Here is a 13,349-nt window from a genome sequence, read left to right on the forward strand (position 1 = left end):
AGGAGTTGGAGTCCACTCGAGTCATCTCTTCACAGGTGTTGGGTTATCTGAAGTCTTTGTATAAGGCTGGATTCAAACTGGAGCTGACATACTCTCTAGTTACCTCGGGATGGGTGTCCTGAGATAAAAGGAAAAGCAAATAGAAAATAATTAGCGTAGCTGCTGTTTAAAACAGTTGTGCTTATTTTTGTGGAAACCGTAATACATAAAAAGGGGGGAAAAAAAACAGACTACTACTAGTGGACACCCTCACTGTTCTTTCTTCTCGATTATGATATCTGGACAGATGTAGCACCCTTAATTTTTTAATAGAATTGGATATTGGCATTAAAGCTCATAGGTTACAAAGCATATTTATTGTCATATATTTATCTTTAAATTCACCAGCTGAAGGATAGACAGTCATCTTTCAATTGATGAACCACAGGTAAACGACCACCCACGGCCTATTTGTAATGGTGGTCTTCAGCACACATAACGATAGAGTAACAAACAAAGTCTTTATTTAGAATAACAAAAACTCAGGAGATAACTTTGAACATGTAGGAGAAAATGCAAACCACATAAACTGAATTGAGACCTGGAGGAGTTAGACACCATGATGGAGCTGATGGTGAACGGATCCAGGGTGGAGCTTTGACTAAATTGTTGGGCGGAACCTGGGGGCTGATCGGCCAAGGTGGAACCAGGGTGCTTGGATTAGAGAGGCAGAGAGGCAGAAAAACCAGGGCAACATCCATGGCCCGGAAGCCAAAAGTGGGACTGCTGGCTTGCAGGACTGAAGCAGAGATGGGGAGACAACGGAGGGAGTGAGGACAATGGAGAAATGAAGTCCGGTCGAGCCAAAGGAGTGGAGGGTCAAGGTACAGCTGTAGACCTGGAAGTCCATGGCAAAAGCTGAGCGACAACTGATTGAGGTCATCCGGAGGGACGAGGGAGCCCGGAGGAGTCCTAGGGCTCTCGGACTATTGTGGAGTTGAAGGGCCGAGGTGGAGACATGGACCTGAAGACCTAATGTGAAGTAAGGGACTCAACCTCAAGTCGAACTGTTGGATGGGAAAGATGGAGCTGCACGGAGCAAGCCATGGGGGCAGAGTTGAGGAGCTGAACGACACTAGTGGCACTGACAGATCCAGGGGACTGGACAAAAAAAAGTAGATGGGACCAGGACATCCGGTGGGGACATCAGAGGAGGAAGATTTCCGGATGGGACTGGAACAATCAGGCAGCTGGACAGAAGAAGGCGTTGACTCAAGGGTGGGGACTTGGGAGGAAAGTGGATCTGTGTACCATCGATTTATCAGGTAGTGATCTGCTCAGGGAAGACCCCAAGTCCATGTTAAAAACTAAAACAGCACTCACAACAATACAGTTCACAAAAAGTGTTTATTTAAAATAACAAACACTCCGGAGATATCTTAGAACATGCAGGAGAAAATACAAACCACATAAACTGAAATGAGAACCAACAAGGGACTGAAGTCAAGTCAAGTCAGGTCAACTTTATTTATATAGCGCTTTTAACAATGTAGATTGTTTCAAAGCAGCTTTACAGTGTTAAACAGGAAAATAATGCAGCATAATTTTATTCAGCTGTATAGCCATTCTGGAAAAAAAGCTGATGTCATCAGTTCATTTCAGTTATCATACAGTGACAGTGTGGGCTTTAGATCAATAATTTGATCAGTAATTTAGTTTAAATGGTTAATTTAGTTTATTATTTAGATGTATTTCGATGTTTAGTTGAAAAATTTAATGTCCCCAACTGAGCACGCCAAGCCAGAGGCAACAGTGGCAAGGAAACCAAAACCCCATTAGGTGACCTAATGGAGAAAAATAAATCTTGGGAGAAACCAGGCTCAGTCGGGGTGCCAGTTCTCCTCTGGCCAATTAACAAACAGCGTATTATTATTATTATTATTCTGGCAGTTTTACAGCTCGGAGGTCATAATAGTAATTCCTGCCTCAAGTGGAGGAGTTCAAGTATCTAGGGGTCTTGTTCACGAATGAGGGGAGGATGGAACGGGAGATTGACAGACGGATCGGTGCAGCTTCTGCAGTAATGCGGTCGATGTACCGGTCTGTCGTGGTGAAGAAAGAGCTAAGCCGTAAGGCGAAGCTCTCGATTTACCGGTCAATCTACGTTCCTACTCTCACCTATGGTCATGAGCTTTGGGTCATGACCGAAAGGACAAGATCCCGGATACAGGCGGCCGAAATGAGCTTTCTCCGCAGGGTGGCTGGGCGCTCCCTTAGAGATAGGGTGAGAAGCTCAGTCACTCGGGAGGAACTCGGAGTAGAGCCGCTGCTCCTCCACATCGAGAGGGGACAGCTGAGGTGGCTCGGGCATCTGTTCCGGATGCCTCCTGAACGCCTTCCCGGGAAGGTGTTTCGGGCATGTCCAACCGGGAGGAGGCCCCGGGGAAGACCAAGGACACGCTGGAGGGACTATGTCTCCCGGCTGGCCATGGAACGCCTCGGTGTCCCCCCGGAAGAGCTAGAGGAAGTGTCTAGGGAGAGTGAAGTCTGGGCATCTCTGCTTAGACTGCTGCCCCCGCGACCCGGCCCCGGATAAGCGGAAGAAGATGGATGGATGGATGGAGGTCATAATAGATCAGAAAATTCGAGGGACCGGGGGCAACATACTGGAGACGGGTTTATTGAGGATAATGTTGATTAAATAATTATTAAAGTGCAATATTCGAATGATCGGAGGCAACACGCTGGAGACGGGTTTATTGAGGATGACATATCGAATTAAGTATTATTTAATTGTAATATTCTAACAATCTGAGTCAACACGCCGGAGACGGGTTTATTGAGATGCCGTGTCGATGAGGCAGTTGCAGGGGGAGTCTAATCACGGTCTCTCAGACACTTCGGGGTCCTGTGTTGGTCTTCTCTGGGCGCAGGTCCACCATCTGAACTAGATACGGCCCGGATCCGGCTGACTGCAGTAAACCTCGGGATAAAACAGAGAGACTATCATTAGCGTAGATGCCATTCTTCTGATGATGTAACGAGTACATCAGGTGTTATGGGAAGTGTTCCTGGTTCTGGCTGACCTAGTTAATGCAGCGTAACAATCATTTAATTGAAAAAGTGTTTTAAGTGTATGCCACAGTAAAGAGATGTGTTTTTAGTCTAGATTTAAACTGACAGAGTGTGTCTGCTTCCCGAACAATGTTAGGAAGACTGTTCCAGAGTTTAGGTGCTAAATAGGAAAAGGATCGACCGCCTGCAGTTGATTTGGATATTCTCGGTATTATCAACTGGCCAGAATTTTGAGACCGCAGTAGACGTGATGGAGTATAATATGTCAAGAGCTCGCTCAAGTATTGGGGAGCTAAACCATTTAGTGCTTTGTAAGTAATAAGTAAGATTTTAAAATGTATGCGATGTTTAATAGGCAGCCAGTGCAGTGTTGACAGAACTGGGCTAATATGGTCATACTTCCTGGTTCTAGTAAGAACTCGAGCTACTGCGTTTTGGACCAGCTGGAGTTTATTTATTAAGCGAGCAGGGCAACCACCCAGTAGAGCATTACAATAATCTAACCTTGAGGTCATGAACGCATGAACTAACTGTTCAGCATTTTGCATTGAGAGCATGTGCCGTAATTTAGATATATTTTTAAGATGGTAGAAAGCAGTTTTACAGACGCTAGAAACGTGGCTTTCAAACGAAAGATTGGTATCAAAGAGCACACCCAGGTTCCTCACTGACGACGAGGACTTGACAGACAGCCATCAAGTGTTAGACAGTATTCTAGGTTACTACTTGTGGAGCTTTTTTGTCCAATAATTAAAAATTCATTTTTTTCTGAATTGAGTTTCAGGAAATTACCGGTCATCCAATGTTTTATATCAGCTATGCATTCCGTTAATCTTGTGAATTGGTAGGTTTCTTCAGGGCGTGAAGAAATATAGAGCTGAGTATCGTCAGCATAACAATGAAAACTAACGCCATGCTTCCTAATGATATTTCCCAGTGGTAGCATGTACAGGGTGAAGAGTAGCGGTCCTAGCACTGAGCCTTGTGGTACTCCATACTGAACTTGCGATCGGTGTGACATAACTTCATTTACTACAACAAACTGATAACGGTCGCATAGTAATGATTTAAACCATGATAATGCAATTCCACTAATACCTACATCATTTTCGAGTCTATTCAAAAGAATGTTGTGGTCGATAGTATCAAATGCAGCGCTAAGATTGAGTAACACTAATAGAGAGATACAGCCACGATCGGATGATAAGAGCAAATCATTTGTAACTCTGACGAGAGCAGTCTCAGTGCTATGATACGGTCTAAATCCTGACTGGAAATCCTCACAGATACCATTTATTTCTAAAAAGGAACATAATTGTGAAGACACTGCCTTTTCAAGTATTTTTGACAGAAAGGGTAGATTTGAGATTGGTCTATAATTGACTAAATCTGTAGGATCAAGTTGCGTTTTTTTAATAAGTGGTTTAATAATAGCCGACTTAAAAGTTTTTGGTACATATCCTAATGACAAAGATGAATTAATGATATTAAGAAGAGGATCTATGACCTCTGGTAGCATCTCTTTTAATAGCCTAGTTGGTATAGGGTCGAGCATACATGTTGTCGATTTTGATGATTTAACGAGTTTAGCCAATTCTTCTTCTCCTATAGCAGTGAATGAGTGTAATTTTTCCTCAGTGACACTACAATGCTCTGTCTGATGTGATGCTGTATTAGACGGCTGCAGGGTTAAATTTTTTTTCCTAATATTATCAATCTTACATGTGAAGAAGTTCATAAAGTCATTACTGCTGTGCTGTTTACAATCATCAGAAGTTGAAGCTTTATTTTTGGTTAATTTAGCCACTGTATCGAATAAATACCTTGGGTTGTGTTTGTTTTCTTCCAAGAGAGTTGAGAAATAAGCAGATCTAGCAGTTTTTATGGCCTTTCTGTATGTGATCATGTGCTCTTTCCACGAATTACGAAATACCTCTAAGTTTTCTTCCAGCTGCGCTCCATTTTTCTGGCTGCTGTTTTAAGGGCCCGGGTGTGCTCGTTGTACCACGGCGTTGGACTATTTTCTTTAATCTTCTTTAAGCGCAGAGGAGCAACTGTGTCTAAAGTACTGGAAAAGAGAGAGTCAATAGTTTCTGTTGCAACATCGAGTTCTTCTATACTATCTGGGATGCTGAGCAGATGATACTGATGAGGGAGATTATTTAAAAAGCAATCTTTAGTAGCGGCAGTGATTGTCCTGCCATTTTTAAAGCGAGGGGGCGGCTTTGCAACCTTAGCTAAATTAGGTATACATGATACTAAGTAATGATCTGAGATGTCATCGCTCTGCTGCAGAATTTCAACGGTATCAACATTTATTCCATGTGACAATATTAGGTCTAAAGTATGGTTATGGCGATGAGTGGCTCCTGACACGTGTTGCCTAACTCCAATAGAGTTTAGTGTGTCTTTAAATGCTAATCCCAATACGTCTTTTCCGTTGTCTACATGGATATTAAAATCACCAACAATTAGTACTTTATCTACGGCCAGTACTAACTCTGATAGAAAATCAGCAAATTCTTTGATAAAGTCTGTATTATGCCCTGGTGGCCTGTAAACAGTAGCTAACACAAATGCTGAACGGGTTTTATCATGTACACTACATAGCGTTACATAAAGCACCAAAACTTCAAAGGAATTATATTTGAAACTAGACTTCTGAGTAATACTGAAGATATTATTATAAATTACAGCAACCCCTCCCCCTTTACCTTTCAGACGCGGCTCATATTTATAACAATAATCTTGGGGGGTGGACTCATTTAAGGTAATGTAGTCGTCAGGTTTTAGCCAGGTTTCTGTCAAACAGAGCACATCTAGATTATTATCTGTAATAATATCATTAACAATAAGCGCTTTTGGGGAAAGGGATCAAATATTCAGCAACCCAAGCTTTATCAATTGTTCATCTGTATTATATATTTTGTTTATTTGTTGGACGTCAATTAAATTTTTACTGTTGAATGGTTTTGATGTTTTTTTGTATTTACTAATTCGGGGAACAGACACAGTCTCTATATGATAATATCTAGGTGAAAGAGTCTCTATGTGCTGGGATTTATCTGACTCCGGTAACGTGAGACAGCTAGCAGACGGTCGGTTTAGCCAGTTTGTCTGCTTCCTGACCTGGGCCCTAGTGAGTCAAGGTTCTTGCTCTAAGACTATGTGCCAAATTACTAGAGAGAAGAGCGGCACCACCCCAAGAGGGATGGATGCCATCCTTCTTCAACAGGTCAGGTCTGCCCCAAAAACTTTTCCAATTGTCTATGAACCCTATGTTATTTTGCAGACACCACTTAGACAACCAGCCATTGAGTGATGATAGTCTGCTAACTATCTCATCCCTCCTTTTTACAGGGAGCGGTCCAGAACAAAAAACAGCCTCAGACATCGTACTAGCGAGTTCACACACCTCTTTAATGTTAATTTTGGTGATCTCCGACTGGCGAAGTCGAACATCATTAGTGCCGACGTGAATAATAATCGTAGAGAATTTACGATTAGCTTTAGCCAGCACTTTTAAATTTGCTTTGATGTCAGGTGCTCTGGCTCCCGGTAAACAAGTGACTATGGTGGCTGGTCTCTCTATCTTCACGTTCCGTGTAATAGAATCGCCAATGACTAGGGCACTTTCAACAGGATACTCAGTGGGTGCTTCACTGAGAGGGGAGAACCTGTTTGATGTTCTAACCGGAACGGAAAAGCGGTTCTTTGGTCTGCGACTATGCTGCCTCACTGTTATCCAGTTTCCCTGCTGCGAGGGCCCTGCAGCCGGAACCGAAGAATGCACAGAGTTCACTAAGCTATTCGCATCCAAATCAGTGTCTAAAGCTGTTACATCCTCACTACTCTCAGATAAAGTATGGATGCGTGTTTCTAATTCTGAAATCTTCTCCGTCAGCCTAACTATCTCCTTACATTTATCACATGTGAAGCCCTGTTCGCCAGCGGAGAAGCCTACACTAAACATGCGACATGCAGTGCAGGTGATAATGACAGGAGAAGACATGACTTACCGTGTTTGTTGATTTATCCAATTTACCACTTACCACAATCATTTGCTGGACACAATTTACTAATCCAAGTTATGAACTCAGAAAAAGGGAGACCCGGGTGCAGAGATAACAAGCTAACAGGCTAGCAAAATGCTAACGTGTGATGGTGATTTAGATTAAAAGCTAGCGATGTCAAATTTAACGTGATAGGCAATTTTAAACAATGTATGGTGATGAGTAAGTTATATTTAGCAGTAGAAGAAAGAGGAAATATCAAAATAAAGATTCAAACGTAAGCAAGGCTCTACAGAGCTACAGACTTGAGCTACAGAGCAACAGACACAGCAGGCAGACAGGAGCAATCGATCAGGCAGAACAAGTTTAAATACAAAACAAACATAATGACTGACAGGTGATAATTATATGTAACTATAGAAACATACAAGGAGATATTTAGTAACCAATGAAACAGGAACTAATTGGAGAAGGCAAAACTGGAACTAACTGAACAGAATAATAATATTGAAGTCCATAACCGTGGCACTATTAGCACTGTACATTCCTCTGTACACGTTCCTCTACATACACAGGATCTTTTCATATGGAATTCCTCATGTATCTGCAAACCAGTACCTGCTCAAACATTCATGTGTGGTCTCTGAGCATGTTGGGAGGTCAAAGTTCACCCGTGTTTGCAAACAGATAATTAAATGTGCCTTCGACTCTCAAGATCATAATTCCTTTAGTATGGTCAAACAACCATGGCCAAATGGTGTACAGGTTTCAATACACACGGCATGGTCTCTGCCTCTCGCATGTCATGCTTTTGATTCAGCTAAGAAAATAATAATGACTTATCTCTGGCTGCAATAAAAACTGTGTCATTCTGAGCTTTGCGTGGTGTGTACAGTCTCTCTGTCTGTTCTATCCTGTGCTTGTAGAGACTGGCCCATCACATCAGCTTGACGTGATCCACCCTTGGGGAAAAACGCAGAACATTTATTTCACATCAGGCATTGGCACTGAGGTGCTTGTTTTCCATCGGCTGCTTTCTCCAGCTGGCCTCTTTTTTCCCTCAATGTCTTCTCAAACTTCTGTACATGTCCCCAAGTGTCAACTTCCTGAACAGAACTCACTGATCGACACAGAAAACAACACTTTACTGACTGATGTATAAGACATAATATATCCAAATTAGCTCTTTCTTAGAAGTGGTAGTGTCTGCCAAGAACCTGACTCTCAGTGCAAATATACAGTAAATACAGTACCATAAATCTTGTTGTTTCAAAAAATATATATATAATCTAAGTTCAAGCTGAAGCTCAAACATAAAACAACAGAGCAGTGATTTGTTTTGTTGTTGCCTGTGACAAATCAATGCAACAATGTTTGATTTAATAATACTTGTGCATATTTTTTTTGTAAACAAAATAAATTGTGCACGTAGTTACGTAAATGACATTGAAATTAAAAGACAAGGCAAACTGACGTCATTGGTGTTCTTATGCTGCCATCCAATCTGAAAAAAATTCAGATGCTTATTGAAATCAACAGCACATTCGCATAAAGTCTCTGTTCCTGCAGAGCTGTTTATGTTTAGCCTTCATGTTCTGTTAGAGGTCTGTGAGCCTTAAAAGATAGATAGATAGATAGATAGATAGATAGATAGATAGATAGATAGATAGATAGATAGATAGATAGATAGATAGATAGATAGATAGATAGATAGATAGATAGATAGATAGATAGATAGATAGATAGATAGATAGATAGATAGATAGATAGATAGATAGATAGATAGATAGATAGATAGATAGATAGATAGATAGATAGATAGATAGATAGATAGAGGTGCTGGTCATGTTATTGGAATATCATCAAAAAGTTGATTTATTTCACAAATTCCATTCAAAAAGTGAAACTTTTATATTATATTCATTCATTACACACAGACCGATATATTTCAAATGTTTATTTCTTTTAATTTTGATGATTATAACTCAGGTGTTATGAGAGGCCAGGTTGCTCTGATAGTGGCCTTCAGCTCTTCTGCATTGTTGGGTCTGGCATATCGCATTTTCCTCTTCACAATACCCCATAGATTTTCTATGGGGTTAAGGTCAGACGAGTTTGCTGGCCAATTAAGAACAGGGATCCCATGGTCCTTAAACCAGGTACTGGTTGCTTTGGCACTGTGTGCAGGTGCCAAGTCCTGTTGGAAAATGAAATCTGCATCTCCATAAAGTTGGTCAGCAGCAGGAAGCATGAAGTGCTCTAAAACTTCCTGGTATACGGCTGCGTTGACCTTGGACCTCAGAAAACACAGTGGACCAACACCAGCAGATGACATGGCACCCCAAACCATCACTGACTGTGGAAACTTTACACTGGACCTCAAGCAATGTGGATTGTGTGCCTCTCCTCTCTTCCTCCAGACTCTGGGACCCGGATTTCCAAAGGAAATGCAAAATTTACTTTCATCAGAGAACATAACGTTGGACCAGCAGCAGTCCAGTCCTCTTTGTCTTTAGCCCAGGCGAGACGCTTCTGACGCTGTCTGTTGTTCAAGAGTGGCTTGACACAAGGAATGCGACAGCTGAAACCCATGTCTTGCATACGTCTGTGCGTAGTGGTTCTTGAAGCACTGACTCTAGCTGCAGTCCACTCTTTGTGAATCTCCCCCACATTTTTGAAAGGGTTTTGTTTCACAATCCTCTCCAGGGTGCGGTTATCCCTATTGCTTGTACACTTTTTTCTACCACATCTTTTCCTTCCCTCTCTATTAATGTGCTTGGACACAGAGCTCTGTGAACAGCCAGCCTCTTTTGCAGTGACCTTTTGTGTCTTGCCCTCCTTGTGCAAGGTGTCAATGGTCGTCTTTTGGACAACTGTCAAGTCAGCAGTCTTCCCCATGATTGTGATTGTGATTGTGTTTTGAGTTAATTAGCTGATTAGAGTGTGGCACCAGGTGTCTTCATTATTTAACCTTTTCACAATATTTTAATTTTCTGAGATACTGAATTTGGGATTTTCCTTAGTTGTCAGTTATAATCATTAAAATGAAAAGAAATAAACATTTGAAATATATCAGTCTGTATGTAATGAATTAATATAATATACAAGTTTCACTTTTTGAAAGGAATTAGTGAAATAAATCAACTTTTTTATGATATTCTAATTATATGACCAGCACCTGTAGATATAGATAGATAGATAGATAGATAGATAGATAGATAGATAGATGGATGGATGGATGGATGGATGGATGGATGGATGAGGTTTCCCTTCTGTATTTTGTGCAATGCAATCAGTTGAGCAGTCTTGTTTGGCCACATTTAAATATGTGTTTATCTCCCTTTTAGAGTTATGTTCGTACAGCATAGATAATCGCGCACAATTTTATTGGTGCATTGCATGTCTTTTATGGAGCAGGGATTTAATATGTTCTGAATGACAATGTGTTGGGTGTAATGCAATACTAATTACTGTAATTCCTCTTGAAAAAGTAAAGTAAGGGATTACTCTTACTTTTTCTGTAATTTAATTGCAGATATTTCTGATGTAATTGCATTAAATACTGTATATACTAGAACAATTTCATATAAAACAATAGTATATTTAACATAACCAGACGTCTAATTTAAAATGCATGTTTTTAATGTAACCTCGTCCCTTTAAGTAACTTACCCAACCCTGATCACAATTAATGATTAAAAGGGTTACTTGCTTAATTTATGTTGCAACATGTTTATATAAAGGGAGAGATGATAAGTTTTGCTATTCTATGAATGGCTGTTGACTGACTGAAGCCCTGAGGGCGTCTCTCTACAGGCTGCAACAACGTGCATGTCCTGTCCTCACTCTTCATGCACTTTGCAATGGAAAAATAGTTTACTTTTGCCAGAGAACAGAAAAAAATGTATCCTGCTTTCCAGAAATAAAAAGATATATGCATGATACAATATATTGGTCTGCTGATGACAACACATCAGTCCTGTGTAATGTGTGCTTTTCTTCCTTCCTGCTCTACATGCAAAACAGGTGAAATGTGAAAGCTGGTATGCAGGAATGTCAACATCACTCTTCAGCCACTTCTATAATTAAGTTCTTTATTGTTTTACAAATATTAAGTTATCCACAAAATAAAATAACTTATATATTCAAACTTAAAAAATTATACCATTTAAAATTATACCATTTAAAATAAAAAATGCATATTATCGCGTTCACCCCGCACAGTATTTCATGTCAGTCATTTCTCCAGGATAATTGGTCTAAATGTGCAAACAATCAAATTGAATTGAATTGAAAACTCAAAATTCAACTGACCTAATGTTCATTAACAAATGCATTTATGATGTTTTGGCATATATTTTAACATGAGAAAAGTCACACAAATAAATAAATACAACAACAAAGCAAAACAGAACAAAAATTAGAAGATTAAAAAAAAAAAAAGGAAGGATTCTTCTTTCATTTTGGGACAAATTTTAAAATTACTAAATGGAAAAAGTTGGTTGGATTTCCCTTTGAAATGTATTGCGTAATGAGCAGTTATGATCTATTTATTTATTTATTTTTCATCAGATAACGCAAAAGATGTGTTAGATGGGCAAAAGTGTTCAAAAGCTTATTCATCAAAGCAAGATTTTTGCAGAAACTTCATGATTCAATGAAAAAAATCTGAAACTTAGAAGTTTCTTACACTGGCCATGAACAGTTATTTTCATAAAATATCACTAGATATTTTACTACTTTTTGTAAGACATTATGCAAGACAATGAGCAATCTGAAAAGATGCTAAAACAACTCGAACAACTTGTCTGAACGGTTGTATTACTGAAGAATGAGTTGGCAGAAATTGTTATATATTATTTATATAAAGTTTGGTGATTTCAGGGGGCCTATAGCTACCACATTATGGGTGTGGTGATCAGGATGTGATTATACATTTGTCTAAATATCTATTTACTGACATTAAAAGCTCTGGTGAATATGTTCCTGTTACAGTGAACAGAGGCACAGCCAACAGTTTACAGGGAAACGTCATACACACAAGCATCTGTAGAGGTCCAGCTTCTTCCATTCATTTAGACTCCTCAAATTCTTTGATTTTCATGCCTTTGTCCATAACAAATCTCCATATCCATGTAACAGTGTTGTCCTTTCTACTGGTCTCCAGGACTGATCCACAGCTTGCACATGAGTGCTATCCATTCATCTGACTGTGCTTAAAAAGTGTCACTTGACAAGGCAAATAACCCTTTGAAGACCAGTCTACACTTTTCCCAGCATTACAGTGGTTATATGTACAATCACTGGAAATTTTAACAGACATGCTGGCCTTTTTGAATTGATATTGACTGGTATATGATACCGTTTTTATACTCAGAGTTTATTTGTTAAACTCCTCTGACAAATGGCTCTGTGCAAAGGTATATGAAACATCATGGATGTACTATATATACACACACACTCCTGGGCAGAAAAAAGGACCATGCCCAATTTTAATTGTCTTAACCACAAATTATTGGTCAGGAAATTAGCCAAATTTAAGTAAATGCACTACTTAAAAAGCCATTGCTGTCTCAGGAAAACATCAAAGACAGAAAAAAGTCTTTGGTAGAATATGGGAAGTTATGTGTGGAGTGATGAATCACAATGAAAGACGAGTTGCATAGTGATGCTCCAGATCGGTGTCTTCAAAAATCGGGTGAGAAATATAATAACAAATGCATCTCTACCACAGTGAAGCATGGAGGAAGAGTCATTGTGGACACCGTTTTAGCTGCTGCTAATGGTGAGCTACTTCACTGTGAAAAGTCATCTAATGCTTTAGAGTACAGGAGAATATTGCAGAATGGCTTGCTTCCCACAAATGAAAATGATCAGATGCTATTTTCCAACAAGACAATGCTCCTGCTCAAACCGCAAAGACAACCAAGAAGTGGCTTGAGAATAAGTCCATCAGGTTCATGTTTGGCCTGGTCAGAGTCCAGATTTGAACCCTATAGTGAATGTTTGGTGTCACAAACTCAAACGAACTGGGAGACATTTTTCAACTACTCATGAACAGTTTGAATCCATTAGCATTGAGTGGAACAACACTGAGTCTTCTTCCTGTAAAAAGCTGTCTGAATGTTGGGGAAGACTATTCTGTGCTAAGATACTTTATCTACTGTATTTGTGCAGTTCTAGCTAATTTCCTGACCAGTAATTTGTGATTAAAGGGTTAGTTCACCCAAAAATGAAAATTCTGTCATTAATTACTCACCCTCATGTCGTTCGAGACCCGTA

The sequence above is a fragment of the Gobio gobio genome, assembly GCF_949357685.1.
Source record: "Gobio gobio genome assembly, chromosome: 7".
NCBI classification, from domain to species: Eukaryota; Metazoa; Chordata; class Actinopteri; order Cypriniformes; family Gobionidae; genus Gobio; species Gobio gobio.